This window comes from Cavia porcellus, unplaced genomic scaffold (genome assembly GCF_034190915.1).
Source record: "Cavia porcellus strain 051 isolate PalLab524CR breed Dunkin Hartley unplaced genomic scaffold, mCavPor4.1 scaffold_14, whole genome shotgun sequence".
Lineage (NCBI taxonomy): Eukaryota > Metazoa > Chordata > Mammalia > Rodentia > Caviidae > Cavia > Cavia porcellus.
Genome location: NW_026947497.1, coordinates 53,606,660 through 53,617,656, shown reverse-complemented (window position 1 = coordinate 53,617,656; position 10,997 = coordinate 53,606,660). Strand labels below are relative to the sequence as shown.

Below are 10,997 nucleotides of genomic sequence, written 5' to 3'. Positions count from 1 at the left end.
TTTCTCAAAAGTGCAAGTATTTTGTTTGTTAGAAACTTTACATGCCTATATGCAAAAACTCTAGAGACAAAGTCAAAGACATTGTCAATTTATAATTTTTCTGTGTAACTTCTCTAACTAATGAGCTTCAACTAGCTCTAAAGTAAACACTAAAATAGTAAGCTTCAGGATCATTTCCAAGGAAGAGATTCACTTTAAAATCAGTAAAATTCTTCCCCCATGTGGTAAGTCTGTGGGTTTTTTGGGTGTCTGATTAACCACCACTAGGAAGACCTCTCTGAATCTAAGCACTGGAACTCCTGATACACTGCACTCAGAACACCTCACCATATCTCTTCAACTGCTTGCCGCAGTGAGTCTTAGTCTAACTGTATGTGGCTTGTGTGCAGTCCTGTTGAGTGAACAAATGAAAAATTAAACGTATTACTAGCTTACTTTAGGCTACATCCTGTCCTGTTCACACAGGGGAGTAGCAGCCTTCAGTGCTACACTTACAAAGAGATCCTAACAAATTCAGACCAAATGACCATTATTTATAGATAGACCAGATATGTTTATATCATGTCAAACATGTCCTAGTATACTGGATGAATTGTTCTCTCTTATTGCAGTGTTTAGATATACTGGCATCACGTTCTTATTATTTGTTTTCACATCCAACTCTTATTTCCAGACCCTGAGTTACTAGCAGTTACTAGCAGCTGTCATTCATTGTTTTACTTGTCTCATTTACTCAGATCTAGTATAATAATCCTTATATTTACATTTATCCATGTATCACATGATGGATCCACTTATCCACACAGCCAGCAGTACTCTAAGGTAGATATTCACATCGCCAATAAAAGAGGTGAGAAAAACATGCCCACCACAGTCTTTCAGGGATCCTCTGGGTGCTTAGCTTTGAAGTCGGGACTCTTGGTAGTGTGTATGTGGTTGTACCAGAATTGCTAGTAAACAAATAGGTGGTAGGTGAATAATGTAAGCCTTTACTTGCAGAAAGGAAAACAAGGATAAGAGAGGGGAAGAAAGGAAACAAAGAGCAGGGCATCCAGGCAGAAAGAAGGCAGAGAGAAAAGATGCATATTTTACTTACAATTATTGACATGAGTCAAATAGAATGAATGTTGTCACCATGCATAGGGATGTCCTATTTAATAGCATTAATATAATTTTATATGTCTAGGAAATGCCGTAAAAATAGAATAACAAAAATACATAAAATATTAAAAAGTTGAATGGCATTATATATAGGCAAATTATATATTTTATTCATTTAACATCTTTTTCACTTATGACTGCTTTCACTATTTTAGTCCCCTTTCTTTTAAATCTAATTGATTTAAGTAGGTCACACATTACTGTGATCATCTTGCAATGGTAATGCCCTTGAATAGACGAAGTAAATCTTCCAAAAACAAGCAGACAAGTAGCAGTAGATGTAATTAAAAAATTAGAGGAACATTGTGTTCATACTTTTTACGGGTTAGTAGCTATATTATTGCACAATTAAATGACTCGCCACACTCTGTGTCCCTCTTACTGTTTTCTTGCAGTCTTAGCCCACGTGTTAAGTACCCGTATGCCCCACGTTTGCCCACGTGTGCAGACTGCACCACAGCTTTCGTCACCACAAATGGAACTCATGCTCTTCCAACCAGCCTTCTGTTTTACTCTGTGGTGTGGCCACCATAAAGACAACTACTTGATTCTCTGGTCAGAAGTCTAAGAACGCAGGAGGCATTCAAACCCTGGAGAGTAGCCAGGAGGAGTGGAGAAACCAAGGGAAAAGGACACTCCCAGCACCGGGCGTGGTAGGTGGAGACCTGCTGACAGTGGGAAGTAGAAGGCTTGATATTGTCAAACATGTGTTGAGCCCCATGCTTGACGTTGTTGGTCAGCCATTAAAGTGGAGTATTTTTGCTGAATCTGAAATTTAGCAGTTTTTTAAATAAAGCAAAGGTCTTAGACATTTTTCTCCTTGCTAAGATATAAGACCCATCACCTAGAACTAAAAATCAGAGATGGTTACTTTTGCTCAGTTATAATCCATGTTCCGCAGGTTTCAGGTAGACAGGGCCTGGAATTCACTTTCTGTCTGTAATATTCCTGCAGATGCACCAAGAACATCACATGCATCCTCACATCCGTTATCATATGTAAATTCCACAGTAATAACTTCAAAAAAGAATCCACAATACAAGTGAGAAATTTACAGGAAATGAAAAAAAAGTATGTTTTATTATTTTCAATTTGGTTAAACAGCACTGCACATTTATTTCTTGATTTATCTCTTGGTAAGGTAATAGGACATAGATTCTATGGATGAATTCACATAGAATAAAATTAAACTGTTACAGTATTAAAAAGGGGGGGAGGGGCTTAAGGTTAATCTGTTTGGTCAAAATTAGATGCAATCTTTAGTAAATAAGGTGATTAAGTTGGTGCCACAGGGTGCACTGGTGCTGAAAGACATCTGCGTCCTCTTATTCAGCAGCTCAACAGACCATTCTTGAATGATTTCCTAAGTTTCAACCATGAAACTGAAGCTGCTTCAAGCATTTCCAGATGTAATCACAACTCAACCTCACAATAGGCCAGATAGTTTGGAACTACTGGTTGTGCCTCAGTTTCCAACAGAGAAAACTTAGGGCTACCTCAGTAATAGTCATATAACCAGTGAATGTGAAAGCCAAATACACATTGGACAAATAATATAAAATTCTAGCTAAATAGAGGATTCAGTTTGAGAGATGCATTGTATAACAGGATGACTACAGTTAAAAAATATATACTATGTTCTTTAAAAGTAAAAACACTGAATTTTAGTGTTTTCGTAACAAAAATGGCTTCTTTGTGACATTATGCACATTCTCGCTATGTTTCTTCATCAAACAGTGTGTATGTGCAGTGCTTCAACGCATCATGCTGCAGATGACAATGACAATTTTACCGCTCTTATAAAATAAAGCCCAGGTTTTTAACCTATATGGTTTGACTCTTTATGAAATGTCAGTAACTCTGACCAGATCAAGAATATACTTAAGTCAGAAAGTATTAACCAAAAATAATTAACAATTTTTAAAAATTTAAAAAAGCAAAATCAAGCAAACATAGAAACATTTCGTATATATTGCACTTTTTTTGTAAATACTTGTCACATGGCCCTTACTGACTGAATTAAATAGTTTTCACTTTGTCAGTTTTTTCACAAGTACTCTTTTCATGATTTTCTATCGTGTATTGTGATGTGGAGGTTAGCAACACTACGCTGTTACTTATTTACACTACAGAGCAGCTAAATTCCTTGTTTAATGGGAAAGTTTGTTAGATTCCTGTCTTATTCTGCTTAAACTGTTAACATTTTCATAGAATACGAACTGTATTTTTTCTTTTAGATTCTGGCATGTACATTCCTAACCTACAATCTCTGAATTAAAAAAACAAAAAAACACTTTGAAAGCTTGTCCAGTTTGTTTTCTGACTACAATGTAACAAATCTAGAAGTCAATAAAAACAATAATACTGGAAACATAGAAATACATAAAAATTATAGCATGTATTTCAACAACCAGTGGATCAATTAATTAAAATTAAAAAGTTTGAAACAAATTATACTCAAAAACCAGCTCAGCAAAACCCATGGAATATAGCAAAAGCCAAAAAGGGACTTTTATAAAGTATCATCTCCTCTTTGAAAAACAGAAAGTCAGGGCCAAGGATATAGCTCAGCATCACAGTACCTGCCTGGTGAGCATGAGGTCCGTGTTTGAATTTTGATACAAAACAAAACAAAAAAACAGACCTAATAAACAGCCAATCCCTTCACCTTGAAGAAATGGGAAAATAGATGGATAAACCAAAATAAAATTTAATAGAAGTAAGGAAATAATAAAGATTGCAGCAAAAGTAAACCAAATCGAAAATAACAAAACACTTAAAAAGATCAGTGAGACAGATATATTTCAAAAGAAAAACAAAACCAACAAAGTCACGTGCAGATTTGATCTATCCAACAGTAAAAAGAAAACATGAGTATGGAAATTAGAGGTAAAAAAGAAATGATGCCACAGATTCCAGATAAAAATGTAAAATCATTAGCAACCATTAGACTATTTATAATTTAACAAATTTGATAGCCAAGAAGAAATGATCAGATTTCAGGACACATATCTCTTAACATTGAATTGTAAAGGAACAGAAAACACAAGCAGAATAATGATTCATGACAGTCAATTAGTAATAAAAAGATTCCTATCAAAGAAGAGCTTTAGACCAGGTTATCTCATTGCTTAATTCTAGTGCATGTTTAAAGACCTAATACTGTGCTGGGGATTTAGTGGTATGAGGTCATTGCAAGTTTGATGCCCTATACAAAAAAAAAAAAAAAAAAAGGAAACCTAAACAATAATTTTTCTCAAAATAGTCAAAAAAGAAAGAGAAGGTTTTAACTCTTTCAAACATATTCTTGAGGGCAAGCATTACACTAACACCTAAATACCGTAAGGATGTAACCAAAAACACAACCACAGGTCAATGCCTCTGTTGAACATAAATGCAAAAAGCCTCAACAAAACAGTAACGACAACATGAGAAGGTCACACACTGCAGCCAACTGGGAATTACCCAGGAAGCGAAGAACACTTTGACACACACAAATCCATAAACATGATATACTGCATCAACAAATTAAGGACAAGTATTAGACATTTATCTCAACAGATGAAGAAAAATTATTTAACAAAATTTGCACCATGTCTTGTAAAAATTCTGGGCAAAAATAGAATATTTCAAAAATAATAAAGGCCATAAAGCAAGCCATCAGTTAACACTGTATTGAATAGAGAAAAGTTGAAGGCTTTCCCCCTAAGATCTGGAGTATGGCAAAGATGCTTTCCTTCTCCACAGTCACAGAACGCAGTACTAGCACGACCGCTGGTGCTTTAGCTACTGCTACACCTGAGAGACAGAAACTTCATTATCTGTGATACAGATTCTACTAGTATCCCTGAACACTGTGGCAAATTTAATTTGTGGTGAAGTTAGAATATCAGCATCTTCAGTTAGTGATAAATGTTTGGTATTTAAACATCAAAATAAATCAAGAAGGAACTAATATATTCATTTTTACAAGTGAAGACATTTATGCACTCTGTCCTCATACAATTTGGTGTTAGTCACAAATGTACTGGGCGTCAGATCCATGACTGAAACACTCTCTGGAGCTAGAAGCTGAGTTGTATCCACCCCGCAAGCCCACATCTACAGTCATTAGGTAGCTCTCTGGTTTTGCTCTGTTCTAAGAGAACAGGGGAATAATAATTACAAGGGGAGGCTAAAGGCTTGCTGTTTGTCAAAGTGGAAAACTGCGTTATCTTCTTCTCACAGTTCTTAATGTCACTGTTCTCCAGCAGCCTCATCTCCCATCTAGCTTAAGCAGTCTCCACGTTAGCATCATTCCTGCCACTGGATTTACTGGTGATACCTTTTATGGTTCTGATGCTCTGCATGCATGTTCACACCTCTACATTGTAATTTCTCTTTTAATTGTCAACTTAAATATCTGCACTTTCATTAACATCCTATGAACTTCTATTCCTTCCTACCCTTCTAGACAACGTTTGATACTCGTATCAAAAATGCATGTTTCCCAAAATCCAATTATTAGATCTTCCCATCCTTTAGCACATCTCTGTTTACACCATAAGGTGCATGCATTTATTAAACTGCTCTTCTGACTCCTGATGTGCATTATTCCCTATCTCCAAAACAAAAATTATCAGTATTACTTGCCTCCTTGAAGAAAAACTCAGTTTTAAATTTTTTATTTGATTTTGTAGTCCTGGGGATTAAACCAGGAACTAAGCCACATTCCCAAAATTTTTATTGAAACAGGATCTCATTGAGCCCCTAAATTGTCCAGATTGAGGTCAGAATTGTGCCTCTTGCCTCGGTCTCCCAGAGTGCTGAGATTACATACATGCATCAACACACACAGCTGTTTCTCATTTTTATTACCCTAGAAGCTAATCCTGCTTCTAATATTTAGGTTAACAAAATATTTGTCTACTTTTTACTGTCTGATACAGCTGAGATTACAATTATTACCTCCTTTGTAAAATTCTAGCAGGATAACGTTACTACCAAATTTCTGACATCCAGCCATCATTCTAAAAGTAGCAGTAGTTAACCTGTAATCTATAGTCCATTTGGGGCTGGGGATGTTGCTCAGTAGCATAGCACCTGCCTGACAGCACAAGGTACGGAGTTTGATTCCCTGAACCAATTAATAATGATAAGCCATTTGCTTTTTTAAACTTGTGGCTATTGATCACGGTGCATCAACCTAAGTGGATGGAGGGTGGCCAGGCAGACTGATGAAGCTGCGTTCCTGCTGTGGCTGTGGCTGTGGCCTAGACTGGTGCAGCTTGCTCCCTTTCTCCTCTCATGCAATTGCTAGGTCCTCTTCGCTCCAGCGCCAACACCCTTGGAGGACTCTCACACAGCTCCCCTGTGAGCCTGCCTAAGGATTTTCGTATGTATCTATGTACTCTGTTCCTTCACAGAACCCTAATAACATGTTTGTAGTAAATCCCTTTAAAATGCAAATATAAATTACCCCAATGTTAAAATAGTACTTTGAGAGAATAATGCCTGACTGCTCAAAAGTAAGGAAAGTGTATCCCATGTTTAAAGTACTGTCCCCTGCAATGCATCTTCCCGTCTTTACACTTCAAGCATCATGGCAGGAATGTTACAAGAACATTTTTTATCTAAAAATAAGCATGACAGGATACAGAAGGAACACTCATTATCAGTACTTCTGATCCCTTCTAGTTTGGAAAATGTGTGAAGTAAAATTTGGAACAGTATAAAATAATGATGCACCATAAAAATCAATATTGCTTGATCTCAAATATTAATGTTTTATGAATATTTGATACCTTTTAAATAAATATATTTCTACTATGCATTTAATAGAATGAGTACAAACATCTCAAAATCTATCAGAAAATAACTCACATAAACAAAAGTTTTAATTTTACTCAAATAAGTCACATGCTTTAGATCATTTAATATTTAAGCCAGCATCATGCAGTCTATATTCGTATTACAGGGTGAAATGGTGACTGAGAGACGTTAAGTAAAGGATAACTGCGTACAGAGTCTAGACCCACTTGATTCAGCATGAAGCGTAGGAATCAAGGCCTTTCACACTGTGGTTCCATTGCTCTAATGCTCTAGGTGATGTTATTTTTGGAAGGCGGGTGATGGGGAACAGGCTTCCTGGACTGATACAGATACATGAAATACTAGTAATGTATGATGAAGCAAAGATATAAAGAATTATGAGGATGTCTTGCAATAGCTTCGAGCTTCCTTAAATGAACAAAACTTCCACTCAGTTTCCATTATTTTCTGTAAGGATAGCCCTAAACAAACACTTAAAATATAGTATCAATTTTAGTAGAGTAACATACACTTTTCTATACTCATGCATTACATAAGTAAGCGAAAAAAATATTACCAATATAATTAACTAGAACTCTGAGACGTAATTGTATAAAAGTGAAATCGCTCAGCATTTGACATTCGCACTAGGCAGAGATGCCTGATCCACCCCAGCTTAGCAGAGAGCTGTGCATGTGCCCCTCAGGACAGAAACCACCTGTCTCCCACAGGAGTCCCAGTCGTGCGGCACAAGGGAGGTAGGGGGGCAGGGGGAAGAAAGACCCTAGCTCCCAACCCCGACTCGGGCCTCTGTCCTCCCTCACTTCCACTCCCGTGGTTTCCCCACGCACCAGGAGGTAGGGCAGCGGCTTCCCAGCTGTGGAAATCCATGCACTACCACCGCCTTTTGGGGCGCGCCTTACAGGACGCCCATCTGGTCAGGAAGCAGGGCCAGGCCTTGGTGCTGCTCGCCTGCTCCGGTCCCTGGCAGAGTGGACTCCTCAGGCAGCAGACCACCGTGGCTGGTCTCCTTCCCGCACTCTTTCCTACAGGGACCCCAGGGGCGCGGGGCGAGCCACTAGGGACCTGGGGACGCGCTCTTGAGTGCCGCGTGTCCAGGGGAGCGCACGCGAGCTGCGCGCCACCCGTGGGCGTGAAGCTGAGAAACTGCTCTGGCCTGGGCTGCACAGCCAGCTCTGTGGGCCGCAGTGGGCTCAGTCCTGGTTCAGTCCTGCCCCGCTCTGTGTACAGGGGAATCCCAGCTAAGGTAGAGAGAGATGTGACCTGCCCTGGGGGCGCGCGTCCTGGGTGCGCTTTCAGGGTACTGCACAGCTGCGACCACTTTGAGGATTGTGCCAGTGAACCACGCACCTATAAAGTGCGTAGTGTTTAGCTATGGAGGAGTTTCGAGGCATAAGACATTGTGAGCAAAAATGGACTCCTAAGATGTAATAAAAAGAAGCAATGATGATTCGGTATTAGGTCATGAAGAGGAAGCTGGGAGGAGGGCAGCTTTCTGACTTTTTTGTCCAGAAGCTGTGTTTTTCCTATCCATGAACGAGGCTCCTAAGCCACAGCTATGCTCACTGTTCTTAAGCCACTTGATTTAAAGTGGCTGGGGGAATTGTTAACTGGTGGCAAAATAGACGCTAATGCTAAAGAAACCGGCCTTAAACTTGATCTATAAACCTTATCAAACAAGAATATTATGTTTCCATATCAGGACAGCAGCTTAGCATCTGCTTCATTTTCCAGGTGTTTCCCAAAAATCAGAAACGCAAACACCCAACAACAGGAAATATTGCCATCACCCTTGCAATTCATACAGCTCAGGAACTTCATTTAGCTGGCTGTCAATACAACTTTTCTGACCTTAAGAGTCCTTCGCACTCCTGTGGGGATGCCCCCATGTCCTAGATGAACAAGAACGCTCAGCGCAAAGGGACTGCAGAACAGCTCTTTCAAACGGACATAATGGAACAAAACTTTGTAATCAGCTTGACAGAAGATTGACGGCAAAAACTTAGAATATTATGCTGTTAATTTTATTTTTATATTGGAATGTTTAGTTTATTTTAAATATGTTGGACGAACTTGTCAAACACTTATGTATATTAAATCTGTTGCTGCCTGGTGATTCATAACCATCAACTTCATCTCTGCGACTACATTTATGAAAACCAAGAAATGTTTAGCTATTAGGGAAAGAAGGTTCCACTGCTTACAGTTACTTTATCTTCAAAAGTGTGATTTCAAAGAGTGTGATTTTCTAAGAAGGAGAGTTTACAACCATTTAGACTAGGAAGTGATATTTGGAGAGGTATATTTTATTTGGCTAATGTAATATAGCAGGTGGGAAGATGCCATAGGATTGGAACTTCATATAGAAAACTGTAACCACTTGGCTACATTTGGAAGAAATGCTGCTTTAATTCAGTTTCCCCCTCTCTAGTTAAACCATAAATATGATTAGTTGGTAGAAGAAGATAGTGGTTTTTTTTCTAAGTTAAAGGAAATAGGCAAAACATACAATTCTAAATGAGTAAATAACAAATTAATTACTAAAAAAGGCTGCAAATATTTTCTCATATAATATTTACATTCTCTTTGTTTTCCTAAAAATTCAAGTGAGTGACAAAATATTTTAAATTAATCCTATGAAATGTTAAGTTCGCAAGGAAGAAAACATGCACATAAGGAAAAACCAAAATAAATTTTTAATAAAGTGTAATATCCTGTTGAAAATATCAGATAAGACAAAACCAAAGGGGGAAATTTTTCAATGGCAAGTAAAAATAAACTTTTTGCCTAAATGAAAGAGTTATAGTCATATAACAATGTCTTTTATGAAGAAATGGTTTTACTATTCTTTTATGAAGTCCAACCACTGTAAGTAAAATCATTTCTTCAAAGAAAATAAATGAAGTCAACAAAAGTGCTTTGGTTAGTGTTACTTGGTACTTCCTGTCATGTATATGGTTAATTAGAGGAAAGTTTACTATTGAGATGAGAAATCATTGGTAAAAAATATTGAATTATTCAAACAAAACCAACTTAAATGCCTGAACACTACTCATTTGATGCCATATGTAGCATTAAGTCATTACAAGTATTAGAAAAAATCAAATACACTATTGTGGTTTGTTTTGCCCAACAGCATCAACCTCAATTATATCCTCCCTGCCTTAAGTAGCACTACTTCCAGAGCACAGTGATCACAAACGCAGTCACTTCTGCAACCAACAGAAGTGACCCAGCAGAGGAGACAATTTACTTGTGGCTTTTTGAAAACTAGAGAAGGCATGCAAAATGCGGGAAGGAGTCAATGATGTGTTCCTCATACTATAAACTGAGCCTTTCTTGGTATAAATATGAAACTTGATCAATTACTTTAGGGAACTTCTGAATGTTTAACAGAATCATTAGTTAAAGATGTTTGTCTTCTCATTTGCAGTGCCTGGAAGACATTCAAGATCACTTAAAACTATTTTGATAAATTTTTAGAGGACAGGCAAAAATATTACCTCAATTCCTAGAGAAAATGAAGAAGTGCATTACATTGAAATGCTTCCCAAAAATAATTTAGTTTGGCATTTGGGAATATTATTCAGATTATTTATAATTAGTATATTTCAATTCATTTATTTTTCTTCTTGAATGATGTGTTATGAGAAAAGTTGACTCTCCATAAGGAGTGCCAAGTACCCACCATTCAAAATGTTGTCTCTAAGCACTTTACTGATTGTGGGGTTACACAGTACTCCATGTTCCTGGGGGTACCATAGAGCTCTGTACCCCATGGAATACATTTCTGTGTCAGCTATTGAGACAAGTATTTCCAGAACAGCATCATTACAGTACTTGGTCTGCATCAGTGAACAACAACCTATTCACATGCAAATATCAACCCATCAGGCATGAACAGGTTTGAACTCATATATATAAAACTATCCAATCAGGATTGAACATGTTTTCATCCTTTATTTGCATATACAGGCAGCATGGGAACCTGGAAAAAAAGACTTGTTCTAATATCACTGTAATGG

At 37.6% G+C, this 10,997-nt stretch overlaps 1 pseudogene; it reads left to right on the top strand.

The window, feature by feature from the left end:
* The first annotated feature begins 7,840 nt into the window (after window positions 1–7,840).
* On the top strand, window positions 7,841–8,964 carry LOC100726975 (type 2 lactosamine alpha-2,3-sialyltransferase-like; annotated as a pseudogene).
* Window positions 8,965–10,997: the final 2,033 nt, after the last annotated feature.